Raw genomic sequence first — 13,945 nt, 5'->3', positions numbered from 1 at the left:
TAACTGTGTTTGGGGTTTGAGGTTTTGGGGTTTTTGCCAAATTGTGTTACTCACACACAAATACATAGGTAGTGCCAGAGAAAGTATTATTAAATAGAGAGCCCTAAGATAAAATGATTATACCATTCACACTTAGATCATCCTTGTCCATTGATTCAAACTCATTTACTTTTATGCCAATAGATATAAAAGATCGAGTAAATTAGATTATTGATAAAATCACTAGCTTATAATAGAAATACTTTATAGTCATTTATATAAATGTGACAAATGTAAAGAGTCCAATAGTAATTGAGAATAAAAATCCCAGTTTAATGGGACCGTTTAAAGAGACCTTAATAAGAGTTTGTATTCCTGTGGTACATTCTCAGAATACTCCTTATTATATAGAAAGCCAAAATATATAGGTTTCAAATAGTTAAAGCATTCACATTTTAAAACATTACGACATTTCAGTTATCTAGCATATCTTTCTATGGACTGATAACCTTCTAAAAAGCTAATTCATCTGATCTTGGAAGCTAAGGAGGATTGGACCATAAAAGTACTTGGATGGAAGACCACCCAGGAAGACCAGGTGCTGTAGGCATAAAAAATAAAAAATAAAGGATTGAAAGCTGACAAGGTCCTTGCAATCTGTGAGGTCAACCAAGGGTTGCCTCACCTAAAAAATAAATTAAAAAATAAAATAAAAAGCTAATTCATTTATCAAGAATCTAATGCTACAGCTTTTATGGATTAGTAAAATTGGGTAAAAGTGTTTTTATTTGCTGTACTCAGCAAAATAATTTGCTGAGTACAGAGTTCAGATTATACCATTTTCCCTTTGAATGGAGTAGATATAAAATGTTGTCTTTTATTTGCTGCGTATCTGTCGTTAAAATCCTTTAGAGTTGTAACCTATGTTGATTTTTACCTCAGATGAAAAGTCACTTAATTTGGAAAGAGACTTTCTTAAATTGTCATCTTTAATTTTTTTTTCTCACAAAATTCAGGGGCCAGGTCAGTAGGGTGATGTGGCATCCCAGTCAGGTACCCTGCGTCCCAGCACAGACTTGAAGTTGCTCATGTCCATCACCCAGATCTTTGTCCACAGGATAATTTAACCTATAGAATTATATGCCCAGCAAGCAAAGGGTGATAGAGCCCAGATACAGCCCAGATTCAAACCCATGTGCAAGAGAAAATAATTTTTTCTATTTTCATTTTAGTGGCTGTGTATGTCATTAGATATAGGTCAGCATTTTACCTCTCCCGAGTGACTTGGATAGCTTCTGTAATAAGCAAGTCATAAGCAATGCACTGACGTCTTTTATTACTTCAAGAAATAACAAATTACTCACTGTTAATTTAAGAGGACTGCTTTATAAACCTATATAAGAGGCCAAAGCAATAATCCAGTTTTGCCAATTGAATGTAACCTACATGAGTAGAATAATCAACAGACACAATATATAACTTTTTATTTTCCTCCAATCCTTGGAAATTAGGAAATACTTGGAAAATTAATTTCATTTTCACTTTCCTGCCAGGCATTATCTGATAAACAAGTGTTTTGTTTATTGGGTAATATATAGCAAGATAGGTTCATATCTCTCGATCTCAAAACAGCTGCTTGTGGATATACTAAACTTTTTGGTTAAGGATGTAGAAAATAGTAGCTCTGAAATTTAATTTTGTCCAGTTTGAATTGTGGTTTGCTCTATTTTCTTTAATAAGTAACATAACCTAAGTTTTGTCACATAAGCACCTAAATGATTGTTAATAACAGCAACTACAGGCTACCTTTTATTTAATGAGAATTTTGAAATAACTTTGTCATTTAATTAGAAAAAGTAGCCTTCATTCCTTTGGAAGAACTTCTCCGCTGCCATACCCTGGGTTCTGCTGGGAACTGTCATCTTCTAAACCCCAGCCTCCCAGGCCATAGTAACTGCTTTAAAGGTTGAGAGCTACTCACTCTATCTTGGGGATAGGGGCAGTTCAATAATGATTGGTGCGCATTTGATTCAGATCATAGTTTTCTTGGAGGAAGGAGAACTAGACAAAAAAAATCATTTATTCTGTGGCTCAAGTTATGTCAATATGAGCCAGGAGCTGCCAGCAACCAGGGTCCCAAAAAGAAACCTGTGAGAAATGAAGCCAACTCTCATCATGAGGAAGAGTCAGCTTTCCAGTTGTTTTGTTTTTCTTGCTATTCAGTTATACCAGCAAAGAAATTCATCTTTCTTATCTAAGTTAGTTTCAACTAGCTTCTGTCACTTGCAAACAAGAATCTAGGCCTACACAAGAGAGAAAAAGGAAAAGATCTTCATTTAGGTTCAAAAAATCAATTGCACAAGCATAAGACAGGAGAGGCCTGAGTTTTCACCATCTAAATAAGTACCTGGAGAAGGTAGTTGGCCACAAGCCTGCCATGAACCGACAGACATGGAATGCATTAAAGAAAAAAAAAAAAACTCGAATGCAATAATTTCGGGCTGCATTAGTAAAGTACAGATCAGAGGGGAGGTAGCAGTTTGGTTTAATTTTGGTCAGACTCGAAATATAGTTTTTCTGTTTGGGGGGTAAGTTTTGTTGTTGCGAAGTTCTAGGTAGCACATTGTGCAGGAGAATGGAAACCAGACAGTTTGGAGGAAGACAACAATAAAAGTGTGGAGGACTAGGAAACAACATTATTAGGAATGTTAAAAGTGCTTGAGATAGATTAGGGGAAAAGATGGAGGGAAACTTTTTTTAAAAGTAGAAACAAAAGTTACCATTTTTTTTTTTTTTACACCAAATGCCAGACACTGTGCTAAAGCCCTTCAGATTGTTATTTAGTCCACCAAAAAGGTTTTCAGGTAGGTCTTACTATGCTCATTTTCCAAATGAGAAAACAGAAATGCAGTGAGGTTAAGTAACTTGCTCAAGGTCACCCAAATGAAAAGAGAAGGTCCAGATTCATATCCAAAGATGTCTAATGCCCAAGACTTAGCTTCAAACCCGTCAGCTGTATGGTCTCTTTAGAAAACTTCTATCTATAGAATACAGGTAAACAGTATTCTATAGTTATACAGGCAAACGAGAGAAACTACAGTGTTAGTCCAGACAATCAAGCTAGGACCAGTGGGTTCCCTGGACAGTGTGGTAACTGACAATGCCATCGGATGTCCCATGGAGCAGAAAGATATCTTGTCACTGGATTTGCTCAGAGATACAGAGGGGATTTCTGCAGTGGAAGGATGTGGGACCAGAGAGACCTCTTAAACACTTTTTTTCCTTTAACCACAATTTAAGGTTGAAACATATTCATTGCTATTCATTATATATTGTTTATTTTTAAACCAGAAGAATTAATTTAATTTAGCATTATTTTAATTTTAATATGACTGTACATTAACATATAAAGAAGTTCTATTTCTTTATAATTCTTTACTTATTCGTACTAAAGTTAAGATATTTTTATCTGTGATTGGCCATTTTATTGATTCCTCCTCCTCCCCAGGGAAATCAATAGCCTCCAATAGAAAAAAAAATTAAAAATTGAGAGGAATGAATAGTATTATTTTTTTCATAAATTTTAAATTACAATCATGAAAGTAGGAATAAACTGTGAAACAAAAACTGGGATATTTTGTGTTTATTTGCGTTCCTAATTACCAAGAAAAGAGTGTTTGCTATTCAAAGAAAGTAAAAGGGTAGAAAACAAGTGACACCAATAGTAAAATGTGAAGAATGCTTTTTTAAAAGTCTCAGTCATTGTTCTTTGTATACAAAAACAATAGTGCTTAACAACATATTGACTCCTAAATCAAATTTCCAGCAGCAGCCCTTGAGTGGGAGATGATTTGGTGCAGAGGGTCTGTATTGGGGCATGCCTCTTGCTTCTTGGGCATGGTACCCACTGGCAGCAGTTACATGGCTGTCAAACACTGAGGTCCAACATTTGGTTGCTAATACCACAGTAAAATGATGAACTAAACCTTTTAATTGTTAGAGAACAATGGTCAGAAAATCAAAACCAATAATTCTTCCAAATACTGTGAGCTGTCTTTACTTAGGGCCTCCCATTGCTGTTTGTTCAGCCCTCTGGTTGCTTAGATCTGGGAGAGTCTGGTTAGCTTGGGTGGGAACCTGGGGGATCAGACAGCCCCAGAGAGTAATCCACACTTGCAGAAAAGAATATGGGACAACATCATCTACAGTAACGGCTCTACTCATGTGGAAAGAAGCCCTTAGAAAACCTACTTAATGTTCTGTCATTTTTGCCACTTGGGAAAACTGTCAAACCAGCTTATTTGAAGTTCGGTCATACTTTTACTCCTAAACATCCAGAGTACCAAATCTATAGGTTGAAGAAAGCAAGAAGGTACTAGAATGTGGACAACTATAGGGGCCCACAAAGCTCACAGAATTAGTAAACTTAACAATGAAAAATAAAACTAGAATTTCAGCTTCATTACAATAGAGTAAACGCCTTAAAAATGAAAGAATAGCCTTTGTTTTTTTCTAGATGCTTTCTAAATTGTAATCTTAAAGAATTCTGCACTATTTCATGTGAGTTTTTAGTTGATCAGTGGGCTCGTAAATAACTTTAAGAACTCAGATAAAAGTGAGCGCTAATATAATAACATGGCTATCAGTATCTGGTAGACTGTTAAATTATTTCTAAGGCTTTATTTGAAATCGAATGATAAAATCCTATGAATCACTCACTATTTTACACTTCAGTAAGACTGGAAATTTTCAAATTATGATATATTACTTTTTTGATGCCTACTATATTTCCACTCAGTTTTATAATTAGTACATAAGAACTCCACAATCCAAATTATAATCATTGAATAAACTTTAACTTTGCCATCTTGTCTCCTGATAAATTCACGTTTACTCTTTAAGAACCAAGGCAAGCATAATTTTCCTCTCTGAAATTTCTATGACTTTTCTCTCTAGATAAAATTGTGTTTTGCCTTCTTTGTGCCCCAACTGTGCTTGTGTCCAGCTCATTGGATTCAATATTCTTTAATTGCCCAATTTAGGTGAATTAGCTACAAAAATGAAGAAATGAGTGTCCACAGTTTTCAATATCTGTTTTTAATTAAATGAATGAAAGGGAGAGAAAGAATACTCTGTTTAATCCCCTTATCACCACTGGCACTATTTTTCTAAAACTCAGATATGATCATGCTGTTCTTTGTTCAGAAATCTCGCATGACTTCACAATGCCTTCAGAATCAAATTCCTCCTTACATGGTGGGTGGATCTCGCTCCATCTGCTTTCTGCTAACACCCTTCACCTCATCCCCATCATGGTACCATGGAAGGCACAGCTTTGACTTTTGTGCACTTTGGTAAAATAGGGGCAATACACACCACTTCAAGGATTGTTGAAAGGATTAAATGGGGTGCTATCCGAAAATGTCTGGCATATAGTTGAGACCAGTCAATTCACCCTGGGTTCTTTTTCTCCCACCTGCACCCCGCTCTTCAGCCACACTATAGGTTTTGCCCTCTCCAAGCATATACGTAATTTCAATCCTTCAATGTTTTGCCCATGCTATTCCCACTGTTTCATGCGTGTCTTCCCGATATCCCACCTCTCTCTGTTAAAAGCAAATGAATACTTCAAGACATATCTCGAATCACAGTTACTCAGTGAAACCTTTCTGACTCTTCCAGGAGATTTAATCCTTTTTTACATTTCCATGTAATTTTGTAAGACAGTTTCTAAGAAATTTTCATAGACTCTCTTATATTAAAATTATTTGTGGACATAGCTTGTGGACATATGTGTCTATCGTTAGAGCCCAAGACAATATTTATTAAATTGAGTTGATTTTTTTTTTTTGACCAAGAAATTTGAGTTTTAAATTTCGCAGCTGAAATACATCATAAATTCATTCCAAGTATACTCTCCCTATAAATAGTTCCTTTCTTTATGTGATAACATCCAGCCTGGCAATTTAGCACCCTTGCCACCCACAGATCTCTGGAAGCTATAGCTGCACAAGATAATGTGACTTCTAGGGATGGGTGGTGGTAATGGTGGGGATGGGGACATCCATAGCTGATTGGACTAGGCGTAAGCACACCCCTGACCCAGGAGGAAGTAACCACTTGCTCAGAAGTGACTTGTGTGGCCCCAGTACTCTCAGAGGAGCCAGACTAGTTCCTTCCTCCCTAGAATTCCAGCGTCTGTTACCAGTTGAGGATGGATGCTGGAGCTTAGTGGTCAGGGTGTAGGTCCCAGATGAGCAGTCATGTTGTGCCTCATGCAAGATGGACGAACAGAGGAAGGCAAGCAAAATGGAGGAAAGGCTAGAGCTGGCTCAAAAGCAGAGACAGAGACACAGACAAGAGCCACCCTTTTCCCGAGGGCTCCCAGTTCTCTAGCCAATTCAAATGAAACCTAGTGATACTTTTTCTGTTTTTGAATCCTGTGAGATCTCTGTACACTCCCAGTAAATACCCCTTTTTACATCAGTGGACTAATGTTTCTTACAGTCAGATGCATCCTGACTGCAAAAGGAAGTTGTTTTGCTGAATCAACAGCTTCGGCCTGTTACGGGTTCAGTCACCTTAATTTATATCTCATCGTTGGCCCTCCTTTACTAGCTAATTATGACTTTGGACAAATTTTTTGTTCACTCCATGTCTTACTTTCTTTAACTGGTAAAATGCCATAATTTTATATGGTGCTTTACCACTTACCAATCATTTTCCATACATTATCTCATATGAATTTTTTAAAAGTTCTTAAAATACAGGCAAATAATTTTTATTCACCTTACAGAAACTATCCCAAAATCTCACAATTAAGTACTAGTGGAAATTATACTCAAACACCAGTCTTCAGACTTCTGTCTTCTCAGGTCACCATCAGCTCTACCTAAGAATATAAATAATTTTATAAAGGATGATAAATTACAAATTGACTGACTGACTGACTGAATGAATGAATACACAAATGAATGAATGAACTCTAAGATCTCTTCCCTGAGAATTTTTAGTGAAAGACTTTCAAGTCATTAAAGGTCACAGAAACTTCATATTATATTTATATAAATCCTGTTTCAAAATATATTTATACTGAGTTAATAGTTGGACCATTAGATTGGAGATGTATGGCTGTAATAAAGTGTTCTCTTTCTAAAAATATGCATAATGTTCCTGCCTGTGCCCTATGCTTCAAGAAGGATTCCAGTTGCCATTTGGAAGTTTAATTTCAAGACTGTGGGCTCAAGACTTTACCTATACCCATAGGCAATGCCTGGCACTTCCCCACTTTAAAATATGCTAGGTCAGGTCACAGAGAACTTTCAGTACTAGGATAATACCACATGGTCCAGTTCCCCAAAACTTTTTCACAGTGTCAGTGACACAGCCTGACCATGTCGCACCACGGGTGCTTTCTTCCTCTCCTTCCTCCCAGCCAGAGCTGCCTGCGGGGCTGATTCTGCTCGCAGCACGCAGCTGCCTCATAGCTGGGGCAGGCTGATCTTTGCTGCTCCTCAGAGCTGCCCTGCACTGTTCCACACAGAGTGCTGCTGAGTCACCACACTTTCCTCCCAGCTGCTGCCACCAAACCACATGGCTTCTTTCTCAATTCAGCCTGAAAGAGAAGAACGTTATGCAAACTAGGTGTGAGCACAAGAACACAACCCACTTCCTCCTTGACACCAAAAAGCACACCGGGGGCTCCTCAGTGTAATTTAGGGACCAACCAACACAGTCTGATGTAATTGCACCTATGTGAAAAAGAAATGGAAGGAGAATCCAGGTTAGGGCTGGTTCACCGCTAAAAGGGCTGTCCCTCAGTTTGACCCGTTCAGTGCAACTCAGAGAGAAGCGCTGGGTGTGCGAGTTGGAATTGATCATAATGTTAAACTCTTTCACTACAATGATGATAGCTATTATAGTGACATATAATAATGTTAGTAACACATCTTTCCTATGCCATGCCTCTTGTTAATTCCTTTATGTACATTATGTATACAATACATGTACCATTAACACAGTGCCTAGCACAAAGTAAGTGCTCAGCGAATGACAGATAGAGCAGTAGTATTGTCTTATTTATCTGTATCTTTGTTAAGCCTTTGCTCTTCCATCAGTCATTCCTTCAGGAAACATCTACTGAGCATGTACTATGTATCAAGCACCCAGTTAGGCCATGGAGACAAAGAAGAATAGGCCCGTGCTCTTTCAGACATGGGTTCCAATCCAGCTAACCACTATCTTTCTGGAAAACATTGGGCATTCTCTTTAAGCTTTCTGAGTTTAAGTTATTCAACTGTTAGATGAGTACAGTAATTTCTATGTCATAGGATTATTGATAGGATTAGATACATGCAAAGAGTTTAGCTCAGCACGTTACTCATACAGGAGAAGCTTTTAGCATCATTTAATACAGAATTTTTATATATCATACTAGAAAAAAAATATTAAGAGAGAATCCCTTTTCAGGCTTACACAGAGTTCAGTACTAGAATCTGGGATTCAAACTCCAGTCTACCAGCAAGCAGGTCACAAGATGGGCCATGTGATTCAAAGTTTGGAATCAGGATTTCTCTGAGACACGCTGGCGTATCTAAATTCCACATCTCTCCTGGAGAGATGAAGCATTGATACCCGTGGAAGGGAGATTTTTAAAAATATAGGAATCTTAACTCAAGCATAAATTCGAATCCTTTCGAAATCTTCAGATACGTGACATGAAGTTAAATAAAACATCATCTCTGTTACTTCCATATTTCTGATAAAAAAAAAAGTAAGAAAAATGGAGACGTAGAGCCAAACGACTCTCTAAAAACCCTCCTGAAAAGACATTTTTCTTTGTTGATTACCATCCAGAGATAACATTTTTGGAAACTGAACAGAATCAAATTGCAGGGATGAAACCCTTGCTCCCCCAACTCTCCTCCCACCCCAAACTTTCCATATCCTGTACTCTGAAAATGTTAAAGTCTTTGAATCTGAATGATTTGCAGTCCCAACAAGGAAACTAAAATCAAAACTGATTTAGGGAGAAACTTTCTGACCTCTTTGTGCTCATTCTTCAGAGAATTTTTGTGTCCTTGTTTATTTTCTTAATGTCTCTTGGTTGTTTTTCCTTGTTTTGGTTTCATATATGAAATGTTCCATCTGTGTATTCATTTTCTGGACTTATTCCCTAGAATTTTAAGAAAGAGTTTGAAGGAATATTTCTCAAACTTCTTTTTCCAATCCATAGTAAGGAATATATTTTACATTTTAATCTAAATACGTATATATTTACATATTTATCTAGAACAAAAGTATCATGAAATAGTATCCATACTATGAGGTATGAATTACAATTTTTTTTATTCTATTCTACCTTATACATAAAATAATTGAACCAGAGGTCCAGGAGGTATGGGAAAGGGTTGACTAGGTGGAGCACAGGGCACTTTTAGGTCAGTGAGACTATTCTGTATGATACTGTAATGATGGAAACATGACATGCATTGGTCAAAACCCATGGAATGTACAACATAAAGAGTGAACCCTGACACGAACTATGGACCTCAGTTAATAATCATGTATCAATATCAGTTCATCAGTTGTAACAAATGTACCTTCTGTGCAATTTTTGTATTAATCTAAAACTGCTCTAAAAATGAAGTTTATTAAAAATACTTTTAAAAAGTAAAATAAAAATTGAAGTTGGTTGTCGCTTATAAAATTGATCTTACCACCCACTAATGGCTAACTCTCCACAATTTGAAAATTTCTAGTCTAGAGGGAGTGCCCTGTCTTTCTAACTAGCTTGATAGAGCCTGGCCTTAGACAAACCACATGATATGTATTGTGTCTAAACTTTCTCATTTGAAATAATGGGTGTTTAATCAGATAAATACCAAGATCTTTTCCAGATTTAAAATATTATAAGTATAAATTCTAATTTTAAAACATCTTAGAATGAAAGAAAAGTTATTAAGCATAAATTGTAAATTCCATATACATTATTTAGGTCTACTTTATTTTTATAGGCATTTCATGAGCAGTCTTATTTTATCTCTCCTATTGGATAAAATGAAAAGTATGGCTCCCAAGCAAAATATATAATTACAATTCTCTTTCCGTTCCTGACTCAAGATCCTTGGGGAAGAAAAAAAACAAAGAGCACCTAGGAATGATGCAAATGATACTTCCAGTTTGGGTATTTGTCTGCCCTGCTGCCATGGCCTGGCAAGAACTTGCCTGAACTCCGTTCTCATTGGCTGTATTCAATGTTTGCTGGACGCCTACTGTGTGCCAAGGCCTGTGCTGGGAGGTGAGCCCAGCGGTGTCTCACCTCTTGTAGCTTGGGTTAAGAAATGGAAATTGGGCTACCTCATCCCAGATCTTTCCTGCCTTCTCTAACTCAGAACCACTGTGGGGAAGGCAGCAAGCTGGGAAGATTGTGTGTATGTTCTGGCTCAGACAGACTTGCATGAATTCCAATGCTCAGTGCTGCTTCCTAACTGCTGTTGAACCCTAGGCAAGTTATCTAACCACTCTCCTCAACATTGTCAAGTGAAAACAGGGAAATAATACCCCACTACGCAGGATTTTCTGAAGGCGAAATAAGGAATGGAGGTGTCATTTTGGTTGTGCACAGTACTGCAAAGCAGATGAAGGTGCCCTAGGAACACCCTTTTTATTTTTCATATTTGCTTTGCCTCCTCCTCACCTCACCCCCACTTCCTACAACCATCAATGTTATGGACCCTTCCCAAACACCTAGTGCTTCCCCCCAACCATTCAACTCATTTCCTTATTTTCTAAGAACTGATGTGAGTTGTGGAACAAATCACCTTGTGTGTTTCCCCTCCCATCTGTAGTAGAACCCAATTGACATTGAACTTTAGAGACAGCCTAGAGAAGGAAAAGTATGTCGTAATAAGATGGCAGTACTCTGGGAGGCATAGTTCCGGTCTTCCAGCTTGATTTTAGTGGGACTGCTTTTAGGTTGATTGCATAACTAATAATAACGTAGCATCTAAGTTATTATTTAAAGAAAATCTATAATTCGCTGGGCGTGTGCTGAACAGTTTATGTAACTATCTCTAAGCCTCACAACCACCTTGAAAGGCTAGATTTTCCCTTTTACAGATGAGGAGATTGAGTCTCAGATTCATTTATTCATTCATTTAGGGAAAAAATTTAATGAATCCTTACTATGTGATAAAAACGTGGGATTAGACACTGGGGATAGGAAACTGAATAACATGTAGTCCTTGCCCTTAGGAAACTTATTGTCTGGTGGACAGTCTGGCAGATGATCAGACAACTACCATCTTGGAGTAAATCGCCATCCCGGAAAAGTAAGAAAACACAGAAGATGGCACCTGACCAGACCGTGGTTGGCAAGGGAGGTGAGGACAGAAGCCACAGGTCTTTTCTTAAGCCTGTGTGATCTGAAATCTCTCCCCTCCTTCACTCCTCCCTACCCCCCACCCCACCCCACACCACCAAATAAACAATTAGAGCAGTTCTTCCAAGTACCTGCAAGTACTTTTCTGTACCTTGGACTAGCAAATGCAATGTGCATCTTAACAGGAGCCCCCCTCCAGAGGGAGAATGTACTAAAACTAGGACCAGATGATTTAGACCCAAACCAGGACACTTTGGGGAGGGAAAGGGACTCTGTTAACAGCTGTCAGAATAACAGGTGTAAACTAGGTGTGTCCTGGCAACCTGGAACACAGGTTTAAGCTAAATATAACCTAAAGGAATGCCAGTAATGAAGAGAATCTTAGGCTGGAAAGTCAATCAGTGGGGAAGAGATCTGGGAAGGTAGTTCTTTGGTGTCCGCTCCACTAAGCAGAGACATTGGCTTGAATTCGGGGTCTGTTCCCCTGAGCTCAGGGAGGCCCTGCCTGACAGTGGGGTATGTGTGTGAGAGTGGGGGTGGTGCATTGCTTTAGCAATGAGAATAGTTACCAGGGTGAGGGGATGAGCCAGGGAAATACCTGAGAAAGAGCAGCCCCCCCAGAAGGGAGGGCAGCCACCCTGACTGATGATTGGAGTCCAGCAATCCCACTGCTTAAAGGTGGTGAGCCAAGCCCAAGTCGTGCCTTGCGGATGCATGGCTGGGCTGAAGAAAGAGCTCATTGAATTGTTCATGGAAAGGAATGGTGCCAGAGAGGCCTGGCCCGGAGAATGAGGCCACCCCAAGCATAGTGCTTGGCAGGACACCAGGCCTGGAAGGTACAGCGAAGGCCTTCCAGAATCGGTTCTCGGAGCAGGGTTTTGCATCATAAACTGGCCACTGCAGGGAAAGATGAGAACTCACAGGTTTTGTCTGTCTGTTTGTGGCTGACTGCTGATGGATATGCCAGAGGGTGTCTGAGCTGTGGCTCAGCCTTCATGTGACAAGGAAAACCCAGACCTGCGTGAGCAGGAGGCACGCAAAGCAGGAGAAGCAAGGCCATGCCCCCAGGGCTTTGTCAGCGGCTCTTTGCTCCTTACTTCCTAGCCTCTACCTGCACACCCAGAGGCCTTGGTGGCCGGAAGACTTGGGTCTAATTCTGGCTCCATGGCTTCCCAGCTTGGTAAACAAGGTCACGATGATAAAACATAATTTACTGTGTGTGCGCACACACAGCACTTGCCCTCAGCAGCTTATGTCTCTTTTCTCACTTACTCTTCTCAAACTCTGGGTACTATTATTTTCCCCAAACTACAGCAGAGGAACCCGTAGCATTGGGATAGTTAGGTAGTATGCTAAAGGGCACACGGCCAGGTCGTGATGGAGTCAGGATTTGAACCTGACTATGTGACTCTGGAAACTGAGCATTGGGCCACTATCCTAGCTGCCTCTGATTCATGAATTGTAAAATGGGCATAAATATAATGACTCCTTGGAAGGCTGCTGTGATATTCAAATGGGATAATCTGTTTACTGCTTGGGCACAGTGCCTGCAGGCAAAACAGTAGGAGCTGCTGTTGGTGTGATTCATCATGGCCTCTCTGTGTCCTAGCTACACTTTCTGTTTCTTCTCGGCCTCCTTCAGACAATTATCTGCTTGCACTTCACAAGATTTTCAGCTTTCTGGGTTAAGATATGTTGTCTATTTGCCATGTGTGGAGGGGGCCAGGGGAAATTGGGGATTCTCTGTTCACTTAAACACTATTTCAGAAATCCTTCAAGGATATGTCCTCTGAACAAAGTTGAGAGTTCTTCTATGTCTTTGTTTAACCGTAAAGAAAAAAAAATCTCCATAGCAATAACAACAACCCTTCTTTTTTTTTTTTTTTTTGTGGCTCCCATGTACACACAGAAAAACAAAAAGAACAGATAAACTAAAATTACTTATGTCCAGGATCTGACATATAAAGGAAGAAAAGCTTTTTTCTTCTTGGGCAGGGGCAGGTATGAGGGGAGGGTTTTCCCATTGTCCTGGTGCCTCCCCTCCAATCCCAAAGCAGAGGCAAGTGACCTGAGAGAAGCCCCAGAGAAGTTCCAGCTCTTGCTTCCCTGTGTACCAAGGGGATTTTTGAGTCTCCCTCAAGGTAGGGAGCCCAGCCCTTCTGTGAGAAGTTCCTACCCATCCACCTCATTAGAAGGTACCCAGGGGCTTATGGAAGGGGGGACTCTGGAGTTCCCTTTTCATTCCTTTTCCAGTCCTTTTGGGCTCAGATACGTGTTGCCTGGTCATCGGGGAGCTGCAGGCCCAGGGACCTTACATACTTGCATGTACCCACAGCGTTTTAACCACTCCGGTCTTGATGTCAACACTCCAGGACACTCCAGGCATTGATGGACAACTGTGGGAGGGACGGAGCAGAGAGGGCTGGGTCGAGTGGGCTGTTTCTGAGATTGCCCCAAGAGACCTGTGGAGAATTAGCTGGTGAGCTTGAGGTTTAGACAGGAAGAGCCCACAAGCCAGTGGCCCAACACTTCTCTTGCTGCTCTGGGACAGCTCTGTTCAGAGTATGGCTGTCAGAGTATACT

Source organism: Pteropus alecto, unplaced genomic scaffold (genome assembly GCF_000325575.1).
Source record: "Pteropus alecto unplaced genomic scaffold, ASM32557v1 scaffold164, whole genome shotgun sequence".
Taxonomy (NCBI): Eukaryota; Metazoa; Chordata; class Mammalia; order Chiroptera; family Pteropodidae; genus Pteropus; species Pteropus alecto.
The sequence above is the reverse complement of the archived record's forward strand: the minus strand, read 5'-3'. Positions refer to the sequence as shown.